The sequence below is a fragment of the Symphalangus syndactylus genome, chromosome 6 (assembly GCF_028878055.3).
Source record: "Symphalangus syndactylus isolate Jambi chromosome 6, NHGRI_mSymSyn1-v2.1_pri, whole genome shotgun sequence".
NCBI lineage: Eukaryota > Metazoa > Chordata > Mammalia > Primates > Hylobatidae > Symphalangus > Symphalangus syndactylus.
In genome coordinates, this window is record NC_072428.2 from 128424756 (window position 1) to 128439167 (window position 14412).

Here is a 14412-nt window from a genome sequence, read left to right on the forward strand (position 1 = left end):
GGATTACAAGCGTGAGTCATCGCGCCCGGCCGTTTTTGCTTTTTTTACGAGTTTTTTTTTTTTTTCTCCTTTGAGATTATAATGAACATGGTCACACCACAAGTAAAGTCAGAAGTAGGACAGAGAACGCTCTGAAGGCTGGTTTGGTCATCCAAGATCATTAAAAATAGCTGACCCTAACAATATGTACAAAAATATAAAATGTAAATTAAAAATACAAACAAATTTCCTTTTTAAAGTACATTTAAGAAGAAAAGCAGGGCCTTGGAAGTTTTGGTTCCTTTTTCGTCCCCTGTTGCAAATTCTCATGGTTTGGGTTGGGTGGTGGAGCGCGTGTGTCATCCGCGGGTGGCACTGCCCGCAGTGGGTGGTGGGCAGTGGGCAGTGGGGGGAGCCTCTCTACTCAAAGGTGACCATGTTTAGATTCTGAGACGGGAAGTGGAGGGTGAATAGGTGACGGCGGTCTTTTTTTTTTTTAGTTTAACTTTTGCTTTTTTGCTGTCTAGTCATCCTTGTGGGTCTTCTGCTTCTTGGTATCAACATCGTCATCCTCATCATCTTCAGCTGCCCGCTTGCCTGTAGCTGACTCAGCTTCCTCGTCTTCGCCTCCGTCCTCTTCCTCACCATCACCTTCTTCTTCCTCCTCCTCTTCCTCCCCACCTTCTTCCTCTTGTTCATCTACCTCATTGTCAGCCTCCGCTTCCCGTTTTCCTCATTAGCATTCCCGTTAGCAGGGGCTTCTCTTCCATTTTCTGCCTCTTCCACAACTTCCTTCTTCTCCTGTAAGTCCTTGGTGGTGATTTCGGAGCTGGTGTCTACGGCTGCCTCTGACATAGGGGGGCACGCGGATGATCCAATGCAGGGGATTAAAAAGAAGCGAGAGTTCAGTAATAGTTTATTACTCACAACAATAGCAATAGCCAAAGTAACAGCATTTCGGCACCAGTTCCCCAAGCCTCAGTTTCCACAGGGTGACACAAGCGCCAGTTGATGTCTGCACAGGCAGTGAGTTCTGTTACAGGAAAAGCACCCTGAGCTTGGAAAAAGAATCCTATTATAATGGGCTATATAGCACATTTGTCCTTAGCCCTAGAAGGAAAGATTATTTTACTACACCGGATAGTAAGCAAACTTGTTCTTTTGCTATGAAGGGGGACACTGTCTCTATCCTTCAAGACAGTTTGCTGTATAAATGTCCTCTAAAGATAGATTAGAACAAAAGGCAGTCAGTGCCCTGGTTGCAGAATGTGCAGAAATCCAAGAAATTCTTGGAGAATTGTCTCTCAACAGCCTCCATATGGACTTGGTCCTTTATGGTGACTCTTCCCTCTCACTCCTATAGCTATAAATGAGCCCCTTTTTTTCCTGTGAGCAAGCTGGATGTTTGCTAATGATCTTCTCCCAGGTTTGATTCCTTCTTTTCTAATTTGCAGATTTATACTGGGCACTTTAGAGAAATATACCCTACCCATTGCATTGCCCCCAAACCAACATATAACTAAATGGTCTCTCATGTTTTGCGACTTTTCTAGTAGAATTTTATCAATTATTTTTGTCTATATGTAGCCATACAACTTAGGTATCACAATATGTTTAAAGCACTTAGCCATTTCCTCCCCCCGACCATTCACCACGTTCTTCCCAAATTCTTAAAGCTCTGTGTGTATAATGCTACAAAAAATATGATATTAAACTCAAATGCCAGGGTATTCCAGCCATCATACATAAATGTTAGAGATTATTACTGGAATCATGTTTAGAATGTACCATGTAAGGAGTCTATTGTGCAAATGAGAGACTAAACGGAGTGGATAAAACGGAAAAGGAAGAGGAATCAGGAACTCATTCCAAACAAAAACATCATCCAGAGGAAACAGGATAAGCCTGTCCAGACACAGGAAACTATAACGAGGAAGGAAAAGCAATTCTCAGAACAGATGGGCGGAAACTGAGCAACTGACAGAGGTGGAGCCATGTTTATTTGAGAAAGTGTATTCTGAGATTTGGGGGTTGAACAGAATCTGTGCTTATTCCCCACAGCTCCTGGATCTATAATGATGCTATATGTGGATACTGAACTGGCATGCATGAGCTCCTGTAAACGATCAAGCTATTTCTTAAACCTATAATTCTCTGTCACTTGTAACTTCCTGTCTTTTGAAAAATATATGTATGTTTTTATTTGAATGGATACTAACTTGATTAATTCATTTCCTAAATATTTGAATTTCTAGAGAACTGTGAAAGTTTATGGGGGTGATTGAAAAGGATATTGAAACCAGGTCTATCCCAGAAAATATAGGACAGATGGTTATGGGGCATTACAAAAAGAGAACTGTTAAGCCTACAATCCAGCATCCTATTGTCTGCTGTATTTTTTAAAAGCTTGCAGAGTAAAGCATATGTTATTGTTTCATCTCTTTTGATACAACTAAATTCCTTCAAACACATACAATTAAAAAATAATCCACTCTCAAGTAAATTGCATGTCTATGTGAATAAAAATGCAATCCCTTGTAGATGAGTTTTGTTTCCCAGCTGTCCATGAGATTATTATGTATCATAAATTATATACTCTGTACTCTGCATTCCTTTGCAGCTACAAATGAAAAGATTTAGGCTTTTTTTTATTTCTTATTGAAGTAAAGCCCTCACTAATTATTCATCAGCTATAAAGACTTTATAATTGTTCAATATTTTGAAGAATTTGTGCACATAATCTAACCCTTATTTTAATAGTCTATTCATCTAACTGCTTTAATAAAGATAGAGTACCTCTTTTTTTCATACTCTAAATTAAACATCAAATGCAATCTTTTCAAAACAACTAGAATCATTGATTTTGAGAGCTGAACAATATTTCATTTTCTCAAGGTAAATAAAAAAACTCAGTCTCAGTGATTGCCTAAGAATCATATTCCCACAAGATCTGCCCAGCTAGAAGTGCATTAAAACCATTTTTTCAGACCCTTAAGCGTTCATGCTCTTTCTATAACATGCAGATTTTTCTCTTCATGATTCTCACAGGGAATTGATTCTAAATTTATTCAATTTATTAGTGCTCAGACAGATGTTTGTATATCTCTTATAACATGACCACTGGGCATTGCTTTTTTTGATTCTTTAGTTATCTAGGATTTTATTCTGTAGTACTATTCCAGATGAATATTTTAAATCCTTAATTTATTCTTGTAATAAAAGATAGGCTTTTCTTTGGGGGCAAGTCCATTTTTCAAGTTAAACTATGGAAAGCTGGAGCTCCAAACCGAATATAAATTTAAATTTAAATTTAACCATGTTGTGATGCCAACGAACCACTGATGGTTTTCAAAGTCTTCACGAAGGCTGGTAGAAAAACTTCACAGTGAATGAATTTTATTACTCCTGACTATAACGTTCCTACCTAGGGTGCTTCTGTAATGTTTGTGAGACTGAAATACTTAGAGATGTTCTCCTGGCTACATTTTACCTTATTTTCTTTTTCTTTTCTTTTCTTTCTTTCTTTTTTTTTTTTTTTTTTTTGAGATGGAGTTTCGCTCTTTTGCCCAGACTGGGGTGCAATGGTACAGTCTTGGCTCACTGCAACCTCTGCATCTCAGGCTCAAGCGATTCTCCTGCCTCAGCTTTACGAGTACCTGGGATTACAGGCATATGACACCACGCCCAGCTAATTTTGTATTTTTAGTAGAGACAGGATTTCTCCACGTTGGTCAGACTCGTCTCAAACTCCTGACCTCAGGTGATCTGCCCACCTCAGCTTCCCAAAGTGCTGGGATTATAGGTGTGAGCCACCATGCCCAGCCTATTTTACCTTAGTTTCATCTCTTCATTATTCTTGTTCAATTAGGCCCCCTGGATACCTTAATTTTTTTCTTGGATCACAAATTCTTTTTTTATTTTTATTTTTATTTTTATTATTATACTTTAGGTTTTAGGGTACATGTGCACAATGTGCAGGTTTGTTACATATGTATTGGATCACAAATTCTCTTGTGGAATCCTTTGCAAATAAAATTTCTACTTTCTGTAGAAAGAACGCTTATAGTATAAAGTCTTTGTGCTCCTCAGTGTTGGTGGCTACAAGGATTTCTTGCCATGTTCAATGCGTAGGCTTTTCCCAAAAGGCTTATGCTGTGGCTCCCTTCCATGTGTTCACATTGCCATCATAAGGCACAACTGGCCAGGCATGGTGGCTCATGCATGTAATCCCAACACTTTGGGAGACCAAGGCAGGCAGATCACTTGAGGTCAGGGGTTCGAGACCAGCCTGGCCAACATGGTGAAACCCCATTTCTACTAAAAATACAAAGATTAGCCAGGCATGGTGGCCCACACCTGGAGTCCCAGCTAGTCGGGAAGCTGAGGCAGGAGAATCCCTTGAACCCAGGAGGCAACTAAATTCCTTCAAACACATACAATTAAAAAAAATACACTCTCAAGTAAATTGTATGTCTATGTGAATAAAGATGCTATCCCTTGTAGATGAGTTTGCAGAGGTTGCAGTGAGCCGAGATTGTGCCACTGCACTCCAGCCTGGGTGACAGAGTGAGACTCTGTCTCAAAAATAAATAAATAAATACATACATACATACATACATACATACATATGGCACAACTGTGTCTGTCTTCCATTAGCACTTTTTTTGGGAGGAATTGCCATATGAATGGGTGCACCAATATATTTTCCCAACAACAGTGTGCAAGGGTTCCCTTTTCTCCATGTCATCACCAATACTTGTTATCTTTTGTCTTTTTTTGATAATAGCCATCCTAACAGATGTGAAGTGATATCTCAGCAGTTTTGATTTGCGTTTCCCTAATGGTAAGCCATGTTGAGCACCTTCTCATATACCTGCCGGCCATTTGTATGTCTTTTTTGGAGAAGTGTCCATTCTGTTTGCTTATTTTTAAATCAGGATATTTCTTTGGGGTTTCTTGTTTGTTAATTTGTTTGCTATTGAGTTGTAGGAGCTTCTTATGTATTTTGGATCTTAATCCCTATCAGATCTATGGTTTTGCAAACATTTTCACCCATTCTGCATGTTTCCTTTTCATTGTGTTGTTTCCTTTGCTGTGCAGAAAGTTTTTAGTTTGTTGTATTCCCACTTCCCACTAGTCTATTTTTACTTTCTTTTAACCTGTACTTTTGGTGTCATATCAAAAATCATCACCAAAGTCAATGTCAAGATTCTTTTTCCTGCATTTTCTTCTAAGGAATTTTATGTTTTCAGTTCTTATATTTAAGTCACTAACCCTTTTTTTTTTTTTTTTTTTTTGAGATAGAGTCTTCCTCTGCCACCCAGGCTGGAGTGCAGTGGTGCGATCTCAGCTCACTGTAACCTCCACCTCCTGGGTTCAAGCAATTCTTCTGCCTCAGCCTCCCAAGTAGCTGGGATTACAGGCATGTGCCGCCAGGCCTGGCTAATTTTTGTATTTTTAATAGAGACAGGGTTTTGCCATGTTGGCCAGGCTGGTCTGGAACTCCTGACCTTAGGTCATCCACCCGCCTGGGCCTCCCAAAGTGCTGGGATTGCAAGCGTGAGCCATCGCTCCCAGCTCAATTAACCCATTTTGAGCTGACTTTTGTGTATGGTGTAAGATAAGCATCCAGCTGTCTTCCATTAGAATTTTATCCATGTTTAAAATGGACAAACTTTTGTTATAATGGCCTTAAAGTAAGCTGTAGAATTTTATAATTTTATTTTATATTTATATTATTTATAAACTATCTTTTCCTCCAAATATATTTACTAACTATAGGACTTTTTTACCAGTTAAATTTTGTGTCCATCAGTTTATATTGGTTGGGCACAGTGGCTCATGCCTATAATCCCAGCACTTAGGGAGGAGGCTGAGGTGGGAGGCTCACTTGAGCCCAGGAGTTCAAGACCAGTCTGGGCAACACAGCAAGTGAAAACTAAAAATTAATTTATATTAAATATTTGTACATTTTTCCTCTCTTTCTTATTCCAAATATTCCTTTTTTATCATAGTATTTCAAAATCTAAGTTTTTTTATGTCATTGTTTCTTTTTAAATCATGCAACTTTCTGTTTTTTTTTTTAATTCTTATTTATTTTATTATTTATTTTTTGAGACAGGGTCTCACTCTGTGACCCAGGATGGAGTGCAGTAGCATGATAATGGTTCACTGCAGCCTTGGCCTCCTGGGCTCCAGCGGTCCTCCTGCCTCAGCCTCCCAAGTAGCAGGAACTACATGTGTGCCATCATGCCTGGCTAATTTTTTTGTAGAGGCAGAGTCTTGCTATGTTGCCCAGGCTGGTCTCCAACTCCTGGCTTCAAGCAATCCTCCCTCCTTGGCCTCCCAAAGTGCTAGGATTACAGGTGTGAGCTACTGCACCCTGCAAGGAAGATCTTCTTTGATAAGATACCGAAAGCAAAGGACAAAAAGGTTAAAATATTGATAAATTTGACTACATGAAAACTTTAAAATTTCTGTACGACAGAAATATGCCATGAACAAAATTAAAGAAAACGCATAGATGATAGTAAATATTTGCAATACATATAACAGGCAAAGGGTTATAAGCCAGAATGTTTATGTACTTTTATTTGTAGATAATCTATATTTAAGCCTCCTTTATATCAATAAGAAAAAGACAAATAACTCAATAGAAAAGCAAATTGTATGAATGAGCAATTTATAGGAGGAAAAATATAAACAGTCAATAAACATATGAGAAGATAACAACCCTCACTGGTAATCAGCGAAATGAATGCTGAAACAAGAATGAAATGCCACCTGTCAACCAATATATTGGTAAAGATTTAAAAGTTTGCTAATATCCATATTGGTGAGGTTATAAGAAAATGATGGTCTCTTACAGTGCTGGTAAGAGTATAATTAGTAAAACCACTTTGGGGGCAATTTGGCAATATCTAGTACTTTTCAAAATGCATATACCTTATGAACCAGCAGTTCCCCATCTTTGTATCTATGCTAAAGAGGCACTAACAGATACATGCAAGAAAACTCATGCAAAGGCTCATTGACTCATTTTTATCATGAAACATTAGAAACAACCAGCATCCGGAGAAGAGGAATGGCTACATAAACTGTAGCTATATTACGCAATATTATGCAACATTTAAAAAGGAGGTAGTGCTAGGTGCCGTGGCTCATGTCTGTAATCCCAGCACTTTGGGAGGCCAAGGCAGGCAGATCGCCTGAGTTCAGGGGTTCAAGACCAGCCTGGCCAACACAGTGAAACCCCGTCTCTATTAAAAATACAAAATTAGCCAGGCTTGATGGTGTACGCCTGTAATCCCAGCTACCTGTGAGGATGAGGCAGGAGAATCACTTGAAACCAGGAGGTGGAGTTTGCAGTTAGCCAAGATCACGCCATTGCACTCTAGCCTGGGCAACAAGAGTGAAACTGTGCCTTAAATAAATAAATAAATAAAGGAGGTAGTGCTGGGCACGGTGGTTCATGCCTGTAATCCCAGCACTTTGGGAGGCCGAGGCAGGCAGATCACCTGAGGTCTGGAGTTCAAGACCAGTCTGGCCAAGATGGGAAACCCTGTGTCTACTAAAAATACAAAAATTAGCCAGGTGTGGTGGCAGGCACCTGTAATCCCAGTTACTCAGGAGGCTGACACAGGAGAATTGCTTGAACCCGGGAGGCAGAGGTTGTAGTGAGCTGAGATTGCGCTACTGCACTCCAGCCTGGGTGGTGGAGCAAGACTGTCTCAAAAAAAAAAAAAAAAAAAAAAAGGAAAGAAAAATAAAGCAGGAAACCTAAAGATACATAGACTAGTGTATCAGTCTCCTAGGGCTTCCTTAACAAGCCACCACAAACTAGACATGGGTGCCTGACCTTTGGCTTCCCTGGGCCACTTTGGAAGAAGAATTGTCTTGGGCCACACATAAAATACACTAACAATAGCTGATGAGCTAAAGAAAATCAAAAAGGTCCGCACATAATTTTCGTGATATCTGCCACTATAGGTAAGCAAAAAAGTCTTTTCATTCAAAGAGTTGGACATGGCTGGCTAACATAAACTTATATATGATCTCACTGTTCTAGAGGCTAAAAGTCGGAGCTGAATCTTCCTGGCTTTTGGTGGCCCTGGGTGTTCCTTGGCTTGTGACAGCACAACTCCAATGCTCCTTTTTCACGTGGCATTCTCCCTCTGTGTCTTCTCATCACCTTTCCTCTGTGCATGTCTGTTTCTGTGTCCAGATTCCTCCTTTCTAAAAGGACACCACTGGCCGGGCACAGTGGCTCATGCCTGTAATCCCAGCACTTTGGGAGGCCAAGGTGGGCAGATCACTTGAGGTCAAGAGTTCGAGACCAGCCTGGCCAACATAGCGAAAACTTGTCTCTACTAAAAATACAAAAATTAGCCCAGCGTAGTGGCAGGTGCCTATAATTTCAGCTACTTGGGAGGCTGAGGCAAGAGAATTGCTTTAACCTGGGAGGTGGAGGTTGCCGTGAGCCAAGATCACACCACTGTACACCAAACTGGGCAACAGAGCGAGACTCTGTCTCAAAAAAAAAAAAAAAAAAAAAAAAAGGACACCAGTCATACTGGATTAGGGCCCATCCTAACAACCTTCATTATCTGTAAAGACCCTATTTCCAAATAAAGTCACATTCTGATGTACTGGGGATTAGGACTTCAACGTATCTTTTTTGGGAGAGACACAATTCATCCCATAACAAATGGTATACCATATATGGAAAAAAAATACCATATCTTTTCTTTTTTTTTAAGGCAAGGTCTCTGTCACCCAGGCTGGAGTGCAATGGCTCAATCTTGGCCTGCTGCAACCTCTACCTCTAGGCTCAAGCAATTTGGCCACCTCGTTCTCCCAAGTACCTGGGACTACAGGTGTGCGCTACTTTGTCTAGCTAAAGTTTTTGTATTTGTGTGTGTGTGTGTGCGCGCTAGCTGAAATTTTTGGATTTGTGTGTGTGCTAGCTAAATTTGTGTGTGTGTGTGTGTGTGTGTGTGTGTGTATAGAGATGGGGTTTCACTCTGTTGCCCAGGTTGGTCTCAAACTCCTGGGCTCAAGCAATCCACCTGCCTTGGTCTCCCAAAGTGCTGGGATTATGGGCATAAGCCACCATGCCCAGCCTCACATATTTTCAAGAGTTTGTATGTACATATATAAAGACAGATGGAAATATTTAGAAAAATACACAGCTAACCAGGCTCAGTGGCTCACAGTGGGAGCACCGCTTGAGCCCAGGAGTTAGAGGCTACAGTAAGCTATGATTGTGCCACTGCACTCCCGCATGGTGGCAGAGCAAGACCCTGTCTCCAAAAACAAACAACAACAACAACAAAAAATACACCTAACTGATAAAATAGTTACTATTGCTGGCGGTAGAAGATCATATTGGTGGATTTTAGTATTTTAGCCCTTAGCTTTGTTGGCAATGTTCACATTTTTACAAGATAATGAATTACCAGAGTGATTTTTCAAAAATCATGGCTGGTCCAATGATAGTGGGTTATCAGAACTTATTAACATTAGTGTAACTAAAGTTGGTAGATAATCCCCCCTGCTAAATTTGACTGGCTAAATAAATAAAAATAAAAATCATACAATCCAGAAACATGTTAATTAAAAACAGTAGAATGCTTCCCTACACTTCTTGACCTCTTAGTTCCATTTCCAGAGGAAATCACTTAAAAAAAAAGTTTTTAGAGAAGTCTCATTATGTTGCCCAGTCTAGGTTCAAACTGCTAAACTCAAGGCATCCTCTACTTCAGCCTCCCCCAAGTAGCTGGGACAGCAGGTGCATGCCACCATGTCCAACTGGGAGCCAGTTTTTAACTCTTAGTAGTTATCTCCATCAATCTAAATAACATACTTAAGGAGATAATAATAATACCCAACTCCTAGGACTTATTGAGAGAAGTAAATGAACTAAGCCAAGCACAGTGGCTCACGCCCGTAATCCCAGCAATTTGGAAGGCCGAGGCAGGTGGATCACTTGAGGCCAGGAGTTCAAGACCAGCCTGGCCAATATGTCAAAACCCCATCTCTACTAAAAATACAAAAATTAGCAGGGCGTGGTGGCACATGACTGTGATCCCAGCTATTTGGGAGGCTGAGGCAGGTGAATCGCTTGAACCCGGGAGGCAGGGGTTGCAGTGAGCTGAGATCGCACCACTGCACTCCAGCCTGGGCAACAGAGTGAGACTCTGTCTCAAAAAAAAAAAAAAAGAGAGAACGAGCCAATACCTGTCAAGAACTTAGAACTGCTCTTGACACATTAATACTTAATATAGATTGGTTATTACTATTTTCATTATATTATTATTTTGTCATCTATCAATTTTAGTCAATTACCTATTGATTTCAGCAGTGATAACTGAGGATTTGGGGCTCTGTTACCACTCTCTCCTCTCTCTCACCTTCTCAATTCATTAGTCTTTTCAACTACTCTTTAACTCATTTGGAGGTCTCCTGAGTTGTTCTAATTCTCCCATTGTTTCAGCTTCAAACTCATCAGTATCTAACCAAATGAATCTTGTCAGAATTGCTGCACTGAAATTTGGAAGAGAATCTGGTTGCATTGATCGTGGAGAAGTGATTTTTAATTTCTTGCTGAAGTGGCCCCTTTCTTGATTATCTTTCTTGGCCTTTCCTTTTGTCAATCAGCCCATTGCAATCTGGCGTATTACTGTGCTTCTCATCTAATATGCTTCTCTCCAGTTTCTAGAGGTCCAGTTTCAGAGTGCTGACCTAACTAATACTGTCACTCTTCCAATAAATTAATTAATTATTTTATTTATTTATTTATTTATTGGAGATGCAGTCTCACTCTTTCACCCAGGCTGGAGTGCAGTGGCACCATCTCTGCTCACTGCAACCTCTGTCTCCTGGGTTCAAGTAATTCTCATGCCTCAGCCTCCCTCAGCCTCCTAAGTAGCGGGGATTACAGGCATGCACCACTATGCCTGGCTAATTTTTGTATTTTTAGCAGAAACAAGGTTTTGCCATGTTGGCCAGGCTGGTCTCAAACTCCCAGCCTCAAGTGATCCACCTGTCTCGGCCTCCCAAAGTGCTGGGATTACAGGCACGCGCCACCGCACCTGACCCAAATTTTTCTTAATGAATCAAAAGCTCTTTTACTGTTGTTTTACATTAATGGTATGAGTCTTACCAAGCTAGAGCTCACTGAGAAAGCCAGCTCTCAACCCACATGTCATCTCATGTGCTAGTTAATAACTTGATGTCACCAAATTAACCGGCATGTCAACTTCCCTTTGGGTTACACTCTGCTTGTGACTTTCATTACACCTATCACCATCCTGACTACAGGGTTAACCTGCTTCCAGGTTAACTCTCTAGAGCAAGAATGCACAAAAGCCTTTTTCTGGCTTCCCTCAGATGGAGTTGAAACAGACCAAAAATTTTAAAAATACTTTATTGAATGGTAAAACAGAAATGTACATAGAATACGAGACATATCAGTGGTCTGGCTCACAAAGAAGAGCTATCCTATCTTGCAAGCCAGGGTTTCATATGCCTTTTGTATCCAGTCTGATAAATTTCCTTCCCCCTAAGTGAATACCATTAAGTGGTCTTAAAATAGCTTCTCATACGTGAACTGAGTTTGCCCATAGTAAGCCTCCAGTAGTGTGATATTCTAATACAATAACCGTATACTAGAATGACCCACAAAGGGTAAGAGTGAGGAACAAATAGTTTTTCCTTCACTGTGCATATCTCAAGTTAAAAGAACAATATCAAGGTAAGACAGTGTCTACTACACAATGCACAGAGACTTTGGTTTCTGTGGGGTTGAAATCATTGACATTTCTATCACCTAGTAAGGAAACAAAGGTTGTGGAGAAGCAGCTGGTGCAGAGCAAACAGAACACAGCTTAGCATTACATGATCTAGATTCTACTAATGTTCTTCCAATTATTCAACTAGAGCTCTTTGTCCTTGGAAAAGTGAACTTTTCTGAATCTCAGTTTCCTTATCTAAAGAGTGAGCATACCAATATTTACATTACTTATCTCTCAGTGTTGTTCAAATAATTGTTAAGGTAACAATTTATTATAAGCAGAGTCAAAGTTTACTTCAATCTTGCTCGAGGGAACTTGAAGAAAGTTCATAGATTTCTTTCATAGACACTTTGTCTGATACTCATGGGTAGCTAGATAACATTTTTAGACTAAGTACAAGGAAAACTATCTTGGTTATTGGGCTCTTCATGTGCAAGTTACTGTTTTTTTATCATTATACTTCAAGTTCTGGGGTACATGTGCACAATGTGCGGGTTTGTTACATATGTATACATGTGCCATGTTGCTGTGCTGCACCCATTAACTCGTCATTTACATTAGGTATTCCTCCTAATGCTATCCCTCCCCCTCTCCCCACTCCACGACAGGCCCCGGTGTGTGATCTTCCCCACCCTGTGTCCAGGTGTTCTCATTGTTCAGTTCCCACCTATGAGTGAGAATATGTGGTGTTTGGTTTTCTGTCCTTGCGATAGTTTGCTCAGAGTGATGGTTTCCAGCTTCATCCATGTCCCTAAAAAGGACATGAATTCATCCTTTTTTATGGCTGCATAGTATTCCAGCAAGTTACTCTTTACAAAACTGTGTGTGGAGATCTAACAACCTATGAAGAACCTATTATAAGACATTGTATTGTGGTTCAATTTTTTGTTGTTGTTGAGATGGAGTCTCCATCTCCGGCTAATTTTTGTATTTTTACTAGAGACGGGGTTTCACCCAATTGGCCAGGCTGGTCTTGAACTCCTGACCTTGTGATCCGCCTGCCTCGGCCTCCCAAAGTGCTGGGATTACAGGCATGAGCCACCACGCCTGGCCCGGGCCAGTTTCAATTACACTACCTTTCTAATTTTGTATAAAATTAAGCCACAGGCCGGGTGCGGTGGCTCACACCTGTAATCCCAGCACTTTGGGAGGCCAAGGCAGGTGGATCACGAGATCAGGAGTTCAAGACTAGCCTGGCCAAAGTGGTGAAACCCTGTCTCTGGTAAAAACACAAAAATTAGCCAGGTGTGATGGCGGGTGCCTGTAATCCCAGCTACTCAGGAGGCTGAGGTAGGAGAATCGCTTGAACTGGGAGGCGGAGCTTGCAGTGAGCCAAGATTGCACCACTGCATTCCAGTTTGGGCGACACAGCAAGACTCCGTCTCAAAAAAAAAAACAAAAAAAAACCTGGCCCAGTTTTCCCATAGAACTAAAGCTTGAGAAACTTACATTTGTCTTAACTGAGTTCCTTTCTCAGGAAACTGTCAGGGCTTTCAGATAGGATCAAGGAACTGAAGCGTTCCAGATCATCATACCAAGACAATGAGACACACCTGCTACCTGCTGGCCAACTCCTCTTCCTCATCCCTTCCTAATTCCTATTTTCCTTCCTCACTACATAAACCCCAAACTTTAGTTGGTTAGGAGATAGATTTGAGACTTGTCTCCTATCTTTAGGCTGATGTCACCCAAAATAAAGCCTTTCTCCCCATCAATGTTTGTTGTCACAGGGATTGGCTTTCTGTAAGGTGAACAACCAGACCTACACCAAACCCCTGGCATCCAGCAACATAATAGCCTGTACCTGTCACCTTTCTTCAAAGGTTATCAACACATAACCAATCTTATTGATGTATACTCCTATCTATTCCACCACCCCAAATGGATTATTTTAAAGCAAATTGCAAATTTCACCTATAGATATGTAGGAGATTAGAACACACCACCTCCAAATATGCCACTCTGGGATAAAGATTATTTTGAGCTGACAGCAATTGAGGAAGAGCAAACATAGGAAGAGCTCTCTGCCAGCCCCTGTATGCCTGAAAGCAGATCATAAAATCCCCCTGTGAAGGGCACCCTCGGCAACTTCCCATACCAGGGAGGGAATAAGCACCTTAACACATGAGACAAGAAGTCACCAAGAAAGGGCCTACACAAACCTCACTAACCCTTACCTTCCATCAGTTTCCCCATGTATTTGCCTTCCTATAATTTGCCACCTCTTGAAATGCAAAGACCCTTTCTTTCATTTTATCACTTCTCTTCAAATGTATTCTCTTTTGCCTGAATGATATAAAAGCCTCCAAGCTTAGTTTTTTCTTTGGAGGTTTTTACTCTTCTCTCCATGAAGCACTTCCCACCCCCACCATAGAAAACTTCTTTTTTTTTTTTTTTTTTGAGATGGAGTCTCGCCCTGTCGCCAAGGCTGGAGTGCAATGGCACGATCTCGGCTCACTGCAACCTCCACCTCCTGGGTTCATTCGATTCTCCTCCCTCAGCCTCCTGAGTAGCTGGGATTATAGGCACGCGCCACCACACCTGGCTAACTTTTTGTATCTTTAGTAGAGACAGGGTTTCCCCATGCTGGCCAGGCTGGTCTTGAACTCCTGACCTTGTGATCTGCCCACCTAGGCCT

The 14412-nt window shown here is 40.9% G+C and overlaps 1 pseudogene; it reads right to left on the minus strand.

Annotated features, from left to right (window-relative positions):
• Positions 1 to 415: 415 nt before the first annotated feature.
• On the minus strand, positions 416 to 834 carry LOC129485072 (prothymosin alpha-like; annotated as a pseudogene).
• Positions 835 to 14412: the final 13578 nt, after the last annotated feature.